Genomic DNA, 13,769 nt, shown 5'->3' on the forward strand with positions numbered 1-13,769 from the left:
AATTGGAGCAATCTTCATGTCTATGCCTTTCCACCTCTGCCTCTCATTCCCAAGGTACTCTTGAAGGCCAGAAAAGACAAGCCATCCATGATTCTGATAGCGCCGGATTGGCCTCGACAGCACTGGTACCCACTACTGAGGAGTTTAGTACGGGAGCCTCCATGGCCTCTGCCATTGATTCCGCATCTTTTGTCTCATGAGGGCAATCACTTCCTCAATGTCAAGATTCAGTCTCTGCATCTAACAGCCTGGCATATTCTGTTTTAGACCCTGGAGGGTCTCAGCTTCCACAACAAGTTTTGAATGTTATTTTGGAGGCCAGAAGGCCTAGTACAAGGAAGGTTTACGCTGATAAATGGCGGAGATTTTTTTATTTGGAGCAAAGCGAAGGACTTTGATGTTTCCAAGCCTGATTTAAGTGTTTCTCTTCAATATCTTACTGAGTTATTGGACAAGGGTTTGTCTTTCTCCTCGATAAAGGTTCATGCTGCAGCCATTTCTGCTCACTATGACTGTGACCCTCCTTTATTTTCTCATCCTTTGTTTAAGCAATTTCTTAGAGGGGCAAAGAACATAAGACCCCCACGTAGAGCACCTACTCCTGCTTGGGATCTCAATTTTGTGTTGGAGAAACTTACTCTACAACCTTTTGAGCCTGCAGCTACTGTCGAGTTAAAGTATTTATCATGGAAGACTGCTTTTTTGTTGGCCATTACCTCTGCAAGAAGGGTTTCTGAATTACAGGCCCTTATGGCAGTGGAACCTTTCCTGATTTTTCATAAGGATAAGGGTATCTTTGCGTACTAATCCTTCCTTTATGCCTAAAGTGGTTTCTAGTGTGGCCTTGAACCAAACTATTCATTTGCCCACTTTTTATGCAAACCCCCAAAATAAAGGGGAGAAGATTTTGCATACTTTGGATATTCACAGGCAGTTGCGTTATTATTTGAGCAGAACCAAGGGGTTCAGGCAGTCTCAGCAGTTGTTTGTTTCTTTTGCTTTGGGTTCTCAGGGAAAACCTGTTTCAAAACAAACTATTTCTAAATGGATTGTTTTTTGTATTTCTTTCTGTTGTTCCCATCATGGTAAGGAGATTCCGGCTGGAATCAGACCTCATTCCACTAGAGCTACTGCCACTTCTACTGCCTTTCTAAGGGGGGTAGCTACAAAAGATATTTTGGAAGCAGCCACTTGGAGTTCAGTACATACTTTTTCTAAACATTACCACCTTCCTCTTTATTCTAAGTCTAGGGCTGGATTTGCCACTGCAATATTACAGGGCATTTTAGCAGCCCCTAATGCTTTATGATTTTTCCATCCTCCCTTTACCTCTGCTTTGGGATTCTACCCATATGTAAGGACTGCAGCAATGTGAGATGAAGAACATAGTACAGTTTTGTACCTACCATAAATGTAGATGTTCAAGATCCACATTGCTGCAGTCCAAACCTCCCTCCTTCCCCTCTGTAGTTTGGCATGGTTATATGGTTTGAGTGATGGTTGTTGTTGGGCATGTTTTTGGGAGGTATCCTGTATTTGGGCTGTGGCCTTTCTTTTTAGGGCCTTCTGACATCTGGGGCAAGAAAAGACTGAGGATATGACGTCGGTCATGCGCTTTTATACCCTGACGCTCTGATGTCAGATCTAAGCACCCATGACCGACGTCAGCCTAATACTTTGGTATTCGGGCCGACCGAGGACAGCGGACTACCCCATATGTAAGGACTGCAGCAATGTGGATCTTCGAACATCTACATTTATGGTAGGTACAAAACTGTACTTTATGTGGTACATCAACAAACAGGGAGGCACACATTCGTACCCTCTATGCCGGATGGCAATGGACCTCTGGAATGTGGCCCTGAGTTACAACATTCAGTTACAAGCAATTTTTGTTCCAGGAAAAGAAAACATTGTAGCGGACATACTAAGCAGAACAACCACGGATGCCCACGAATGGATGCTCCATCCGGACATCTTCAAAACCATTACAAGAAAATGGGGACTCCCACAGATAGACTTATTTGCATCCCCACGCAATCACCAACTAAAGAAATTCTGCACAAGGACGTACCACCCACTTGCTTGGAAGGTGGACTCCCTATCTTTCAGCTGGAAAAACCTGACAGCATATGCATTCCCACCACTTCCTTTGATGCACAAGGTGCTATTGAAAATCAGAGGACCGTCCAAGGATCATTCTGATAGCTCCAGACTGGCCAAGACAACATTGGTACCCATTACTGAGGAGCATGTCTCGGGAACAAATATGGCCCCTACCCCTTGTTCCCTTGCTGTTAACACAGAACAACTTCAACACCCTGCATCCAAACCTGAAAACACTGCAGCTGACTGCCTGGAACATTGCATGAGAACAAAAAACCCAAATTTATCACAAAGGGTTAAAGACATTATCTTGGAGTCTCGCAGACCCTCAACAAGAAAAAAATATTCAGCAAAATGGAAAAGATATTCCATTTGGAGCACTGCAGAAGGAGAAAATGTGTCACTGGTGAACATAGCCAACATCCTGGAATACTTGGCAGAGCTCTTCCACAAAGGCCTGTCCTATTCTTCCATTAAGATTCATGCATCAGCTATTTCAGCAGAATACGACTTGGATCCTCCACTTTTCTCACATCCTCTGCTTAGGCAGTTTCTGAGAGGAATTAAAAACGTAAAACCACCTAGGAAGCCACCATTGCCAGCATGGGACTTGAACTTTGTGCTAGAAAAATTGACACTCCTTCCTTTCGAACCAGCAGCCACAGCAGAATTACAATACTTATCATGGAAAACTGCTTTCCTGCTGGCAATCACTTCAGCAAGAAGGGTATCTGAGCTACAGGCATTAATGGCAGTGCAGCCCTTCCTGATCTTACATCAAGATAGAGTGTCCATGAGAACAAATCCTACTTTTATGCCTAAGGTGGTTTCCAGAGTATCTTTGAATCAGGCTATCCACCTACCTACATTCTTTCCCAACCCACAAAACAGGGGAGAAAGACTGTTACATACTTTGGATGTGCATAGGCAATTACGCTACTACCTGGACAGGACCAAGGGTAATAGAAAAACTGACCAGCTATTGGTAGCATATGCAACAGGAATGGAAGGAAAAGCAATTTCAAAACAGACAATCTCTAAGTGGATAGGAAATTGCATTAGATTTTGTTACTCCTACCATGGGAAGAAAACTCCAGAAAACATCAGGCCTCACTCTACAAGGGCTACAGCCACTACCACAGCTTTTCTACGAGGAGTGGCCACCAAAGACATTTTAGAGGCTGCTACTTGGAGCTCCGTGCATACATTTGCCAAGCATTATAATTTACCTTTATACTCTAGATCCCGAGCAGGTTTTGCCACTGCTGTTTTGCAAGGGATCTTAACTACACCATAATTACCTTTCTCCTCCTCCCCCAGTTTGGCTATGGTATTCTACCCATTTGTAAGGACTGCAGATGCATCCTTGAAGGACATAGTACAGTTTTGTACCTACCATAAATGTAGATGTCCGATAGGAATGCATCTGCAGTCAGGATTACCCACCCTCCTTCCCCTCTGTGGTACTCCTAGGGTATTGCCCATCTTGTAGCTAGCTGGGGGAATCTATTATGGTGTATTTGTTTGTATATATGTACATACATGTTATTTTTTGTTTGCTCTCTACTATTTGGAAAACATTTGCATTTATCCAAATTTAGCCTTCCTAGAGGGCACCTGGCATCTGGGGCAAGAAACACTGAGGAAAATGGCGTCGGCTGATGCCTTTATACCCGAATAACTGCAGCTATGACGTCGGGTGAAGTGCGACACCAGCCGAGGCCAGACCCAGACTTTGGAATCCGGCCGACCGAAGGGCTGCCTGACGACAGGACAACCCATTTGTAAGGACTGCAGATGCATTCCTATCGGACATCTACATTTATGGTAGGTACAAAACTGTACTTTTTCCTCAGTGTGAATGTTGTGTAGCAGTTTATAATATGTAATGCACAAAGAATTGTGTATGGTGTATAAACTGTGCGTACAATGGAAAGGCAATAGAAACCAATCATGTATTATCTTCCAGGTAGGATAACAGTACTTTTATCTATGTGATATACATCTGTACTTCAGACTATCCTGTCAATTCATAAAGTTTTGGTTCTTAAAGCGCGATGGGGTTGTTATTCAAAAGAATGTTTCCGTCGTGGCAGAGTCTGTTCCTACAGCTGTTGATATTTATGGTTACTCACATTTTTACAAGTAGTTTTCCATACCTGTTCTGTGTCTCTAATAGGTTCACACACATGGAACATAAAATTGCATATATTTTATTTTTATTTGACATTTGTTAACAGAGTTAGTCCAACTAAGCCAAGGGCCCATTTTCAGTGGAGACCCGAAGAGAAAAGCTCCAGACAATTTACAATTATACAAAAAATTAAAAGTATACATAGTGTTCAAATGTACAAGCATATAACATAAATGTGTAAGATACAAATTTACAGCACAGCACTGTGTAATACAATACAAATAATGTGACAGAAGTATACATTATGTGAGAGGTTCTGTCAGTATTAAGTCATAAGAGACATGACAAGGACTGTTAGTAAGCATCTGAGCGGTGCCAAAGTTTCTCTTAGATCTGCTAGTTCTCTCCTGTCCTGCACTTTTACTAGCTTATTAGTCAAGCACTTTACCAGATTTCTTGTCGCAGTTATTGTAGTACACAAAAGTGCTACCAGCACTAAACGTTCCAGAAGGAAACGGCTCCAGTATTTATTATTAATGCCTACCCCTCCAGGCATGTCTAAAGGTCAGTTCCCTTTGCTTTCTCCTATTAACCTGGTGAACTTGGGCATCCTGAGGCAGTGTAGCAACTGCCTCGTGTACACCGACAACCCTCTCCTCTTACCTCCCAACACTTAGACTTGTGAGAGATGCACTTGTATATCCAAATTGGAAGCCACACATTCTCCAGCCAAGACTGAGCTGGTCAAGAGGAGAAGGTCAACACTTGCACCACACCACATGGAACACACAGCCCTCCAGAACACACACCAGCACTGCCTTCACATAAAAACACAAACCACACACCCACCTTCGCAGAGGCTCTCAATAAAAATCTACCCAAACAGCAGAGACCTCCAAGGCAGAAACGCACTCTACCACCACAACACTAATCACGAGGCACATAACTCTTCTAAACAGTGTGCCACTGAACCAAAGCGCCCAAGGCAAACAAGCATGCCCAACACACTAGTCATAGGTGACTCGATAGTGAGGCGCACTGATGTCCCACTCACTAGGTTGAATAAGGAGAAAGTAACAGCTGCCAGGATCCACCACATAATGGACGCACTGAGGTCCCTCAAGTACAAATGTGACTCTTATCATTGCATATGTGGGTGTGAATGACCTGAGACATACCTCCCTGGACTACATGAAGAGAGACATGGAAGAGCTCTCAGATTATGTAGCCCAAGCGGGTATGACCCTAGCCCTGAGAAGCATCCTACCCTCACCCACAATGATACCACAGTACAAGCAGAAAATGGATTTCAACAATTCGCTAAGTTTCTGGTGTCATTTAAGGGGATCCAGTATCTGTCTGCCTGGGATGACATGATTGACAGACCTCCATGCTTTGCCAGAGATGGCCTGCATCTGTCATCCCTGGGCTTCCGGATACTGGCCAAGGCTCTTGCCACCCCTATAGTGCCTTTTTTAGGCGGTGTTCCAAAGACCAAAGTACCACTGTAACAGCTACAAACAAATGCAATCTGAGGGTCATGCTGCTCAACGCTAAAAGTCTAAATTTCAAAATGCACTCACTTGAAGCACTCCTTAAAATGGAGAACGTCGACATTTGTGCTGTAACAGAAACCTGGTTCAAGGCAGCAGAAAGCACCCCTGCACTACCAGGCTATAACTTATTCCACACCTTCCGGCCCCAGAACTTTGACTGATGCCTCCAAAGGCGATGGTGTTTCCATATTCATAAAGGATGCACACACTTCCAGACTGGTAGCCCAATATAACGCATCAGAGATACTTCAGGTGCAGCTAACATTGGGTAAGACAGTGATTCAGGTCGTAGCTTGCTATAGGTCCCCATCCATGTCCCAAGACTCAAATTCCATGTTCCTAAGCACCCTGGAGAATATTAGGGTCCAACTTAACACACTCATACTGGGTGACTTTAACTACCCCTCCATTAACTGGAAAAACTACTCTGGTACCAATACACTTGCCCAACGTTTCCTGGAATTCATTAATTCCAATGCCCTGGACCAGCTCGTTCTCACCCCCACTAGAGGTACCAACATCCTTTACTAACATGGGCGACCATTGCTCTACACCAGTAGTAAGCTGCTCCCTGGTTAGAGCCATCCACAAACTAATCACCTTGGAAAGTCACATCCCCCACCCCTGCAAAGGTAATCACCATGAAAAACTTCTCCAAAGCTAACTTTGGGCTCCTAAAAAACAGAGGTGGCTTACTTCATGGCACTCATACAAATGGAGAATAGTTGCATGACCACAGAGTCGTACACCAGTGTACTGTATGAACACGTACACAAATGCATGGATCCCGCCATACCCAATAGAACCAAGACACTCTCCTCTAAGAAAAGGAAGCCAATCTGGTGTTCTACTGCCATAACCAAACTCAGCAACAGAAGTAGGAAACTGTAGTGGAATAAGGTGAAGTCTCAAGACTGGAAAAACTCCCTTATCAACCTCAACCCAAAGTTGCGATCCCTCATCAAATCCTCTAAAGCTAGCTGTGAAAACAGAGTTGCAGCAGATAGTAAAGACAACCACAAGGCCTTCAGTAGTTATGTAAAGAATCTCTATGGCAATACCCAGATTTGCTCTGAGCTACTACACAATGGTACCTCCTATACCGAGCCAACAGATATTGTCAGTATACTGGCCGACAGGTTCAGTGCCAACTTTACCCCCCCCCCCCGCTAGGACCAATCACAATACCAGTAGATTGCCAGGCACCCAGTATTACTGCTGCACAGGTTAAAACAGCACTGTCCAAGGCCAAGAATACAGCTTCTATGGGACCTGACAATATCCCTGGCTGTGCTCTACATGAACTACAGAGTGAACTGTCACCTCATCTGTGTGCCCTGTTCAGTCACAGCTTCACCTCAGGTTTTGTCCCTACCGAATGGCGCACTGCTACAGTCATCCCTCTCCACAAAGGAGGAGAGGCTACAGACCCTGGGAACTATCGCCCCATTAGCCTGACGAATCTGATATGCAAAGCTGTGGAACGCATCATCATGGTCCTAATAAACAAGGATATAGAAAATCTCCAAACTCTGGATCCCACACAGTTTGGTTTTGTGAAGGGTAGATCATGCCTGCTCAACTTGATCAACTTCTTTGAGTCGGTCACCAGAGCTGTGGATGAAAGCAAGGTGGTTCATACAGCCTACCTTGATTTGGCCATGGCCTTTGACACCATTCCCCACTCAGGAATCACAGAAAAAAATCATTAAGCTAGGCATCAACCTGTATATCACTAGGTGGATTGCAAACTGGCTTACCAGTAGAACCCACAGTGTGAAAGTAGCTGACTCCAAGTCAGACTGCTGACCAGTCACGAGTGGAGTCCCACAGGGTTCGGTCCTGGCTCCTCTCCTGTTTGGCATCTACTTCTCTGAAGTCCAGGTCAACAAGAAGGGACTATGGCTGACGGTTCACAAACGATTGCAAGTTGGGAGCTGTTAACTCCCCAAGTAATATTGACATCCTACAGAAATGCCTCACTGAGACCAACGATTGGTGTCAGAACCATGGCCTTAAGCTCAATACTAAAAAATGTATTGTCATCCCCTTTGGGAAAAAAAAAACATTTCCCATGAATTACCACATCGATGGTAGTCCACTGAACACAAAAGGTGTTATAAGAGATCTGGGAACACAGGTTGACTGCATCCTCTGTTTTGACTACTACATTGCCACTGTGGTCAGAAAATCCTATGTGGCGCAACTTATTACTAAGGGTTTTGCATCCAGGAAGAAAAAGGTCATTGGCCTAATGAGGGAAGAGTAGAAGGAGACAGTCATCTTGTACAATGCCCCATTTGCCATGTACCTCACTAGACACCTGCAACAACTGGAGAGGCCACAAAAGTACCTCACGAAGAGGATCCTAGGCCTTAAACACTTATTCTATATGGACAATCTCCAAAAACTTCAACTATTCTCTGTCTCATATCGCCTACTTGGAGGCAATCTCTGCTTGATTTGCAAAGCCATGTCTGACCCAGCTCTGTTTAGAAACGCTACATCTAAAGAAATCCCAATCCCTCCACACCACATGGCTCTAGAGACCTCAACCTCATTACCACAATCAACAGAGCATGCTGGAGGGACAGGTTCATAACCCAGAGACTGCCCATGCAATGGAATGGACTTCCCATGCATGTCAAACAGAGCACCTCACTGGCCCTCTTCAAGAGGAATCTTGAGTGGATGGGCAATAGAAGATTCACACTGGGGATCACTCCAGTGGCTCTACTTGACAGAGGCACTGGGAACTAAGGTCAGATGGCAGGATGCCAAGGTAATCCTATAGGCTTGTAAAGGCTCCAGGGCCATTAGCTTAGTACACACCTATGAACCTATGACATTAGACTGTTGTGCTATTAATGTAAGAGGGAATAAAATGAGATTACATGACAAAAGGATAAAGAACAAAACCAGAGGTAGTATATAAAAAAGAAACAGAGAATGAATAACTTTTTGTTTACCATTTCCTGCCCATCTCCGTCTCCTCATAACATTCTCATTTAAAGTTTAATGTATTTACTCAGATTGCTTGAAACTATAAAACTTCTAATCCCTCCCTGGCACAATGTGCATGTGAATAATTCTACCTTTGCTGCCATCGTCCTTGGCTATGTGTTAAGCACTTTTGATCTGGAGAGTAGATTAAACAGTAGGTGCCTGCAGATATGAATATGGCCGTATTCAGATGGATGAGGCACTAATTGCACTGTTTTCAGTTTTCTTACTGGCATTGATATCATTGAATGCATAGCTTAGATGATAGGAAATGCATTACTTCATTAAGTGCATTTATTTATTCCACTTTGGTAGCAAACTAATGCAGTCATCACAAGTACTTATCCTGGGAGGAAACAAAGGCAGATTTTTTTTTGTTTGGTGTGCATGTTTGCCAGTTTCTACAGAATTCAGCTCATTTAAAAAGTTGCAGTCAGACTGGAAGGTTGGATGAGAGGTGAGTGTATTATTATTATTAGTATTGAGTCCTGTTGTGGTAAATGTTGGAGACACTTGCTGTGTTTTGATTGGGTAGCAGATACATTTTGTGGAGTTCATTTAGAGAAGCAATGCACTATATAGAAAAATATGGTCTTTATAGAACTTTTGTATTACTACAAAGCTGGATATTGCATGTACAGTAAGTGATAATTTTTAGGTTTGGGTAATTGTCATTTAAGATGTGATGAATTTTAACTACCATCTTTAGTGCTGTGTGGCAGGTATAGTAGGAATTTATATATTTAGAAGACTTTATATTAATTTAATTTGGTTTAAGTAGTGTAATACACTGCTGTGTAGTTTCATATTTGCAGGTTATCAGTTTTACTGCACTTCATGTGAGCAGTTGTTTCAGTATGTCTGTTGATATTTCCTCAGATATTCATTGCTTTTTCTTTAGTTCCATTTGTTGGCATCGGTAGAGTGAGTTACTACTTGTGTACATATGTGTGTGTCCTTAGGTGTAGAATAGCGTGTGTATGCTGTACCAAGAAACGTTTCAAGGTCGGCACGTGCATATAAATAGCAAGCACATGCTAGCTTCAGAGCTATGAGGTACAGAGATAACCGTGAAGGTAAACTAAGAGAAACGAGCACGGAAAATGGCCAGAAACTAACCAAAAGTAATGAAAACTTGCACAAACTATTTATTTTATAAAACAGATAAAACGGAGCATTTCAAAGGCACAAACCACATTATTAAACAAGTGAGAGGCACAAAAGGTTCATTAATTGAACGAGATGTTTAAAATTAAGATATCTAATAAAATGATTATCAGAAAAGCACATATGGGGTTCTGAATTGTCTCTGAATTCAAAACAGGCATGTGTAGAGTAAAATGAGCACAAGAAAAGTATAATGGGCATGGAAAAAGGTTAAATGAGCAAAACGAATATAATAAGGGCAAAAAGGGCACATTAAACATAAATAAAGCAAGGCGACTGTTTTTGGCAAAGTACTGTGTTTTGGCATAACTACTATTTCACATTGTATTCATGGCATAACTAAAATTATTCGAAGTATCTCTGTGTACAAGTGCTTACAATGTGTGCTTATTACAATGCATTTATTTCGAAGAGTTTGTGTGCAAAGTGCAACTATTTTGTGAAGTACAGTCAAAATACAGCCATTTTGAAGTTTCTTGTGCTGGGTGTGTCTATTCACAAAGTGTCGCCATTACAGTGTTTCCACTGCAAAGAGTTATTTAGCAAAGTACAGCCATTTTGGGAAAGTTTCAGTGTGCTATGTACTGGTGATTTGCAAGGTACCGTTACTTTGAAATGTTTCTTACTCTGAGCTTCTTCTGCCCAGTTCATTCACACAGTGCAGTTATTTTGAAATGTTTCTTACACTGAGATTTCTTACAGTACAGTGATTTCAAGAGTATTACAGTGCCCAAGAAACTAGTTTTGCAAAGTTCAGTTTATACTGACATAAATTTCTATATATATATATATATATATATATATATATATGTGTGTGTGTGTGTGTGTTCATGCGTACTTGCAAAAACCTTCACTGGTATGTGTTAATATGGCAGACGGATTTCGAAAACAGTCACCATTGCTGTTTGATCAGAATATTGCAGAGAATTGGAGAATATTTGAGCAAGAGTACGATATTTTTATATAAGCAGCTTATTCTGACAAAGATCCACGCACCTAGCTGGGTCAGAGGCCATTAAAAGAGAGCGTTCATTTGTGTATGCACCAGCAGTATATGAGGGAGAAGGTGAAAACCATCAAATTGTTGTACAGGCTGAATCAAGGGAAGACCCTGAGTGTTTGAATCCAAAATTCAGGGAAATGTGCAACCCCCAGACAATTATTACATTAGAGAGGCCTTTGTTTTACACAAGAGATCAAAAACCAGAGGAAACCTTTGCAGCTTTTATAACTGAACTGAGAAACAAAGCTAAAATTTGTCGGTTTGGTGACTTAAACGATGAATTTATAAAGAACAGGCTTGTGTATGGTATTAACAGTGCTGCAGTGAGAGAGATTTTGCTTTGTGACAGTGATTTAACACTGAGCAAATCTGTTGAGATTTGTCAAATCCATGAAATTACAGAAAGGCACACCAGTATACTTGCAACTGATAAGAGCATGGTTTCAGCAGGCTCCAGAGCAAATGTAAACAACATGCAACACGTGGCTAACAGAAGCAAGCCTGGCACCTGCAACCACTGTGGGTTTTCTTGGGAGACCCCGTAGTTTTCCAGCAAGTTCTAAGAAAAGGACATGCTCAGTGCAGTACAAGGGTGAGTTAGCACAACCCAAATCCAGCTTTATTGTTAGTTGTCGCAATTGTGGTGTCAGTCATGTGTCTAAAAAAGGAAAATGCTTAGCATTTGGTCAGCAATGCCACAAGTGTAAAAAATGGAACTATTTTCAAAAGTTTTGCAAATCAAATAAACCTCACACAGTTCTAAAGAAGGGTCACTCAAAAGAGCAAGTTGATTATATAGAGAGTTGCAATTCTGCTTTCTACATAGATGCCGAATCATGATTGGTGAAAAGGTTGATGCAGTAAATTTGTTGGCAAATGAAAGTGTTTTGTACTGTCCAGATCAATGGTAAAACCACTGAGCTTAAAGTGGACACTGGCTCAAAGTGTAATGTTATGTCAGTAGACACATTTGCTAAGGTGAGAACTAATGAACAACTCAATATGTCTAGTAGAGCAAAACGTGTTGCTTATGAAGTTAAAGAAATTCAAACCAAAGGCTCAGTAGTGCTTTAATGTTATTTGGCTAGGTACTGTTACAGATTGATATTCTGTGTAGTCCAAAGACCTGTGCAGTCATTACTGGGTTTGAGACAGTTCGAGAATGAATTTTTCTTTTACCAAAGAAGTTCATCATACACACACATATCCTAGTTCCAATTTTACTGAAGCTATTTTCTCAGAGTATGCTGATGTTTTCGATGACAAATTGGGCAAACTTCCAGCTTTGTATTCTATGAAGTTAGACCCAAAGGTCAGTCCAGTGGTCAGACCAGCAAGAGAAGTTCTGACGGCTATGGAGAATAAAGCTCAGTTGGATAAAATGGTGCAGCAAGGTGTAATTTGTCCAGTTACAGAACCAACTGAATGGGTATCCTCTATGGTAGCAGCCCATAAAAAGGCTCAGACAAAATTAGAATATGTATTGACCCAAGAGATTTGAACAAAGCATTAGAGAGACTGCATCATCCAATACGTACAATTGAGCAAGTCGCAACCCTAATATCAAATGCCTCTGTTGTTTCTGTCTTGGATGCAAAAAGTTCATTTTGGCAAGTGATGCTTGATCGCAAATCCTCATTACTGACTAATTTCAGTACCCCATTTGGCAGATACAGATTCCTAAGGATGCCATTTGGAATATATTCTGCAAGTGAAGTCTGTCTGTGTGCAATGGAGCAAATTTTTCAGGTCATCTTTGTGCCATAATAGTAGATGATTTATTGGTTGGAGGCAATGGTGAAGTTATTGTTTGTGAAACATGGTTAAAGAACAATGACTGGAAACCAGTTCCGTCAGGGTATAAATGTTTTACTGTAGTAGACATTCTAACAAAAAAATCAGGTGTTATGATAGGGATTAAAGATAGCTATAAGACCTGTGATTATTACGTGTTCAATGATAACACCAATACTATAGACTGTGTAACTGTGACAATAAAGACAACCCTGGAACATATAACCGTTGTTGGGGAATATAGACTACCAAAGTCAAGTGCAGATGACCTAGAGGAATTCATACATTTCTTGCATGAAACACAGGAGGGAAGAGTAATAGTAGCTGGGGACTTAAATTTACCAGAAACAGACTGGAATAATGTTGATTCAGCAATGTTAGTAAGGAAATTATTCACAGTGTATATTCAGGAACAACAATTGCTTCAGATTGTAAAAAATAAACTATCAGGGGACGAAACACACTAGACATTGTTTGCGTTCCCAAAGAAATTACTGTAACTTCACGTAAAGTTTTACCATCATTGATGTGCAGTGATCACGGAGTTATAAAGGTTCATTTGTTGCTAGATAATTCTGCCAATATGAAATCTAAGCCAATGCACAGAAAGTTAATTACAGATTATATGGAAGCAAAACAGTCATTGTGTAAAACTAACTGGAGTGAGGTGTTCAGTGAAAAAACTGAAGATGGAATGTGGAATGTTTTTTGAAAGAGAAATTGTTGGAGTGCAAAAAAAAAAAAAAAAAAATGTTTAACATCAGGGGAATATATTTCCATAAGAACAAGATATCCAAGGTGAGAGACAAAAATATAAAATGCATTGTGTGAGGCAAGTTCAAGAAAATTTATATAAAGATATTGAGCATAATAGGAAACCTTTTTATAGTTATGTGGAAGGAATAAAGATTGATAAATTCTCCGCAGATTCTAAAGTTTATTCTCGGACACAACAGATTATAGTTATATTTACAAAATCTTATGCAAAACACTTTGGCTCCACAAA

General features: G+C 41.3%; 1 protein-coding gene across 2 annotated transcripts in view; it reads left to right on the top strand.

Annotated features, from left to right (window-relative positions):
* Positions 1-13,769, top strand: part of LOC122791701 — a 775,633-nt gene that overhangs the window by 141,723 nt on the left and 620,141 nt on the right. The window lies entirely within an intron of this gene.

This window comes from Protopterus annectens, chromosome 17.part0 (assembly GCF_019279795.1).
Source record: "Protopterus annectens isolate FY-2018-M chromosome 17.part0, PAN1.0, whole genome shotgun sequence".
Taxonomy (NCBI): domain Eukaryota; kingdom Metazoa; phylum Chordata; order Ceratodontiformes; family Protopteridae; genus Protopterus; species Protopterus annectens.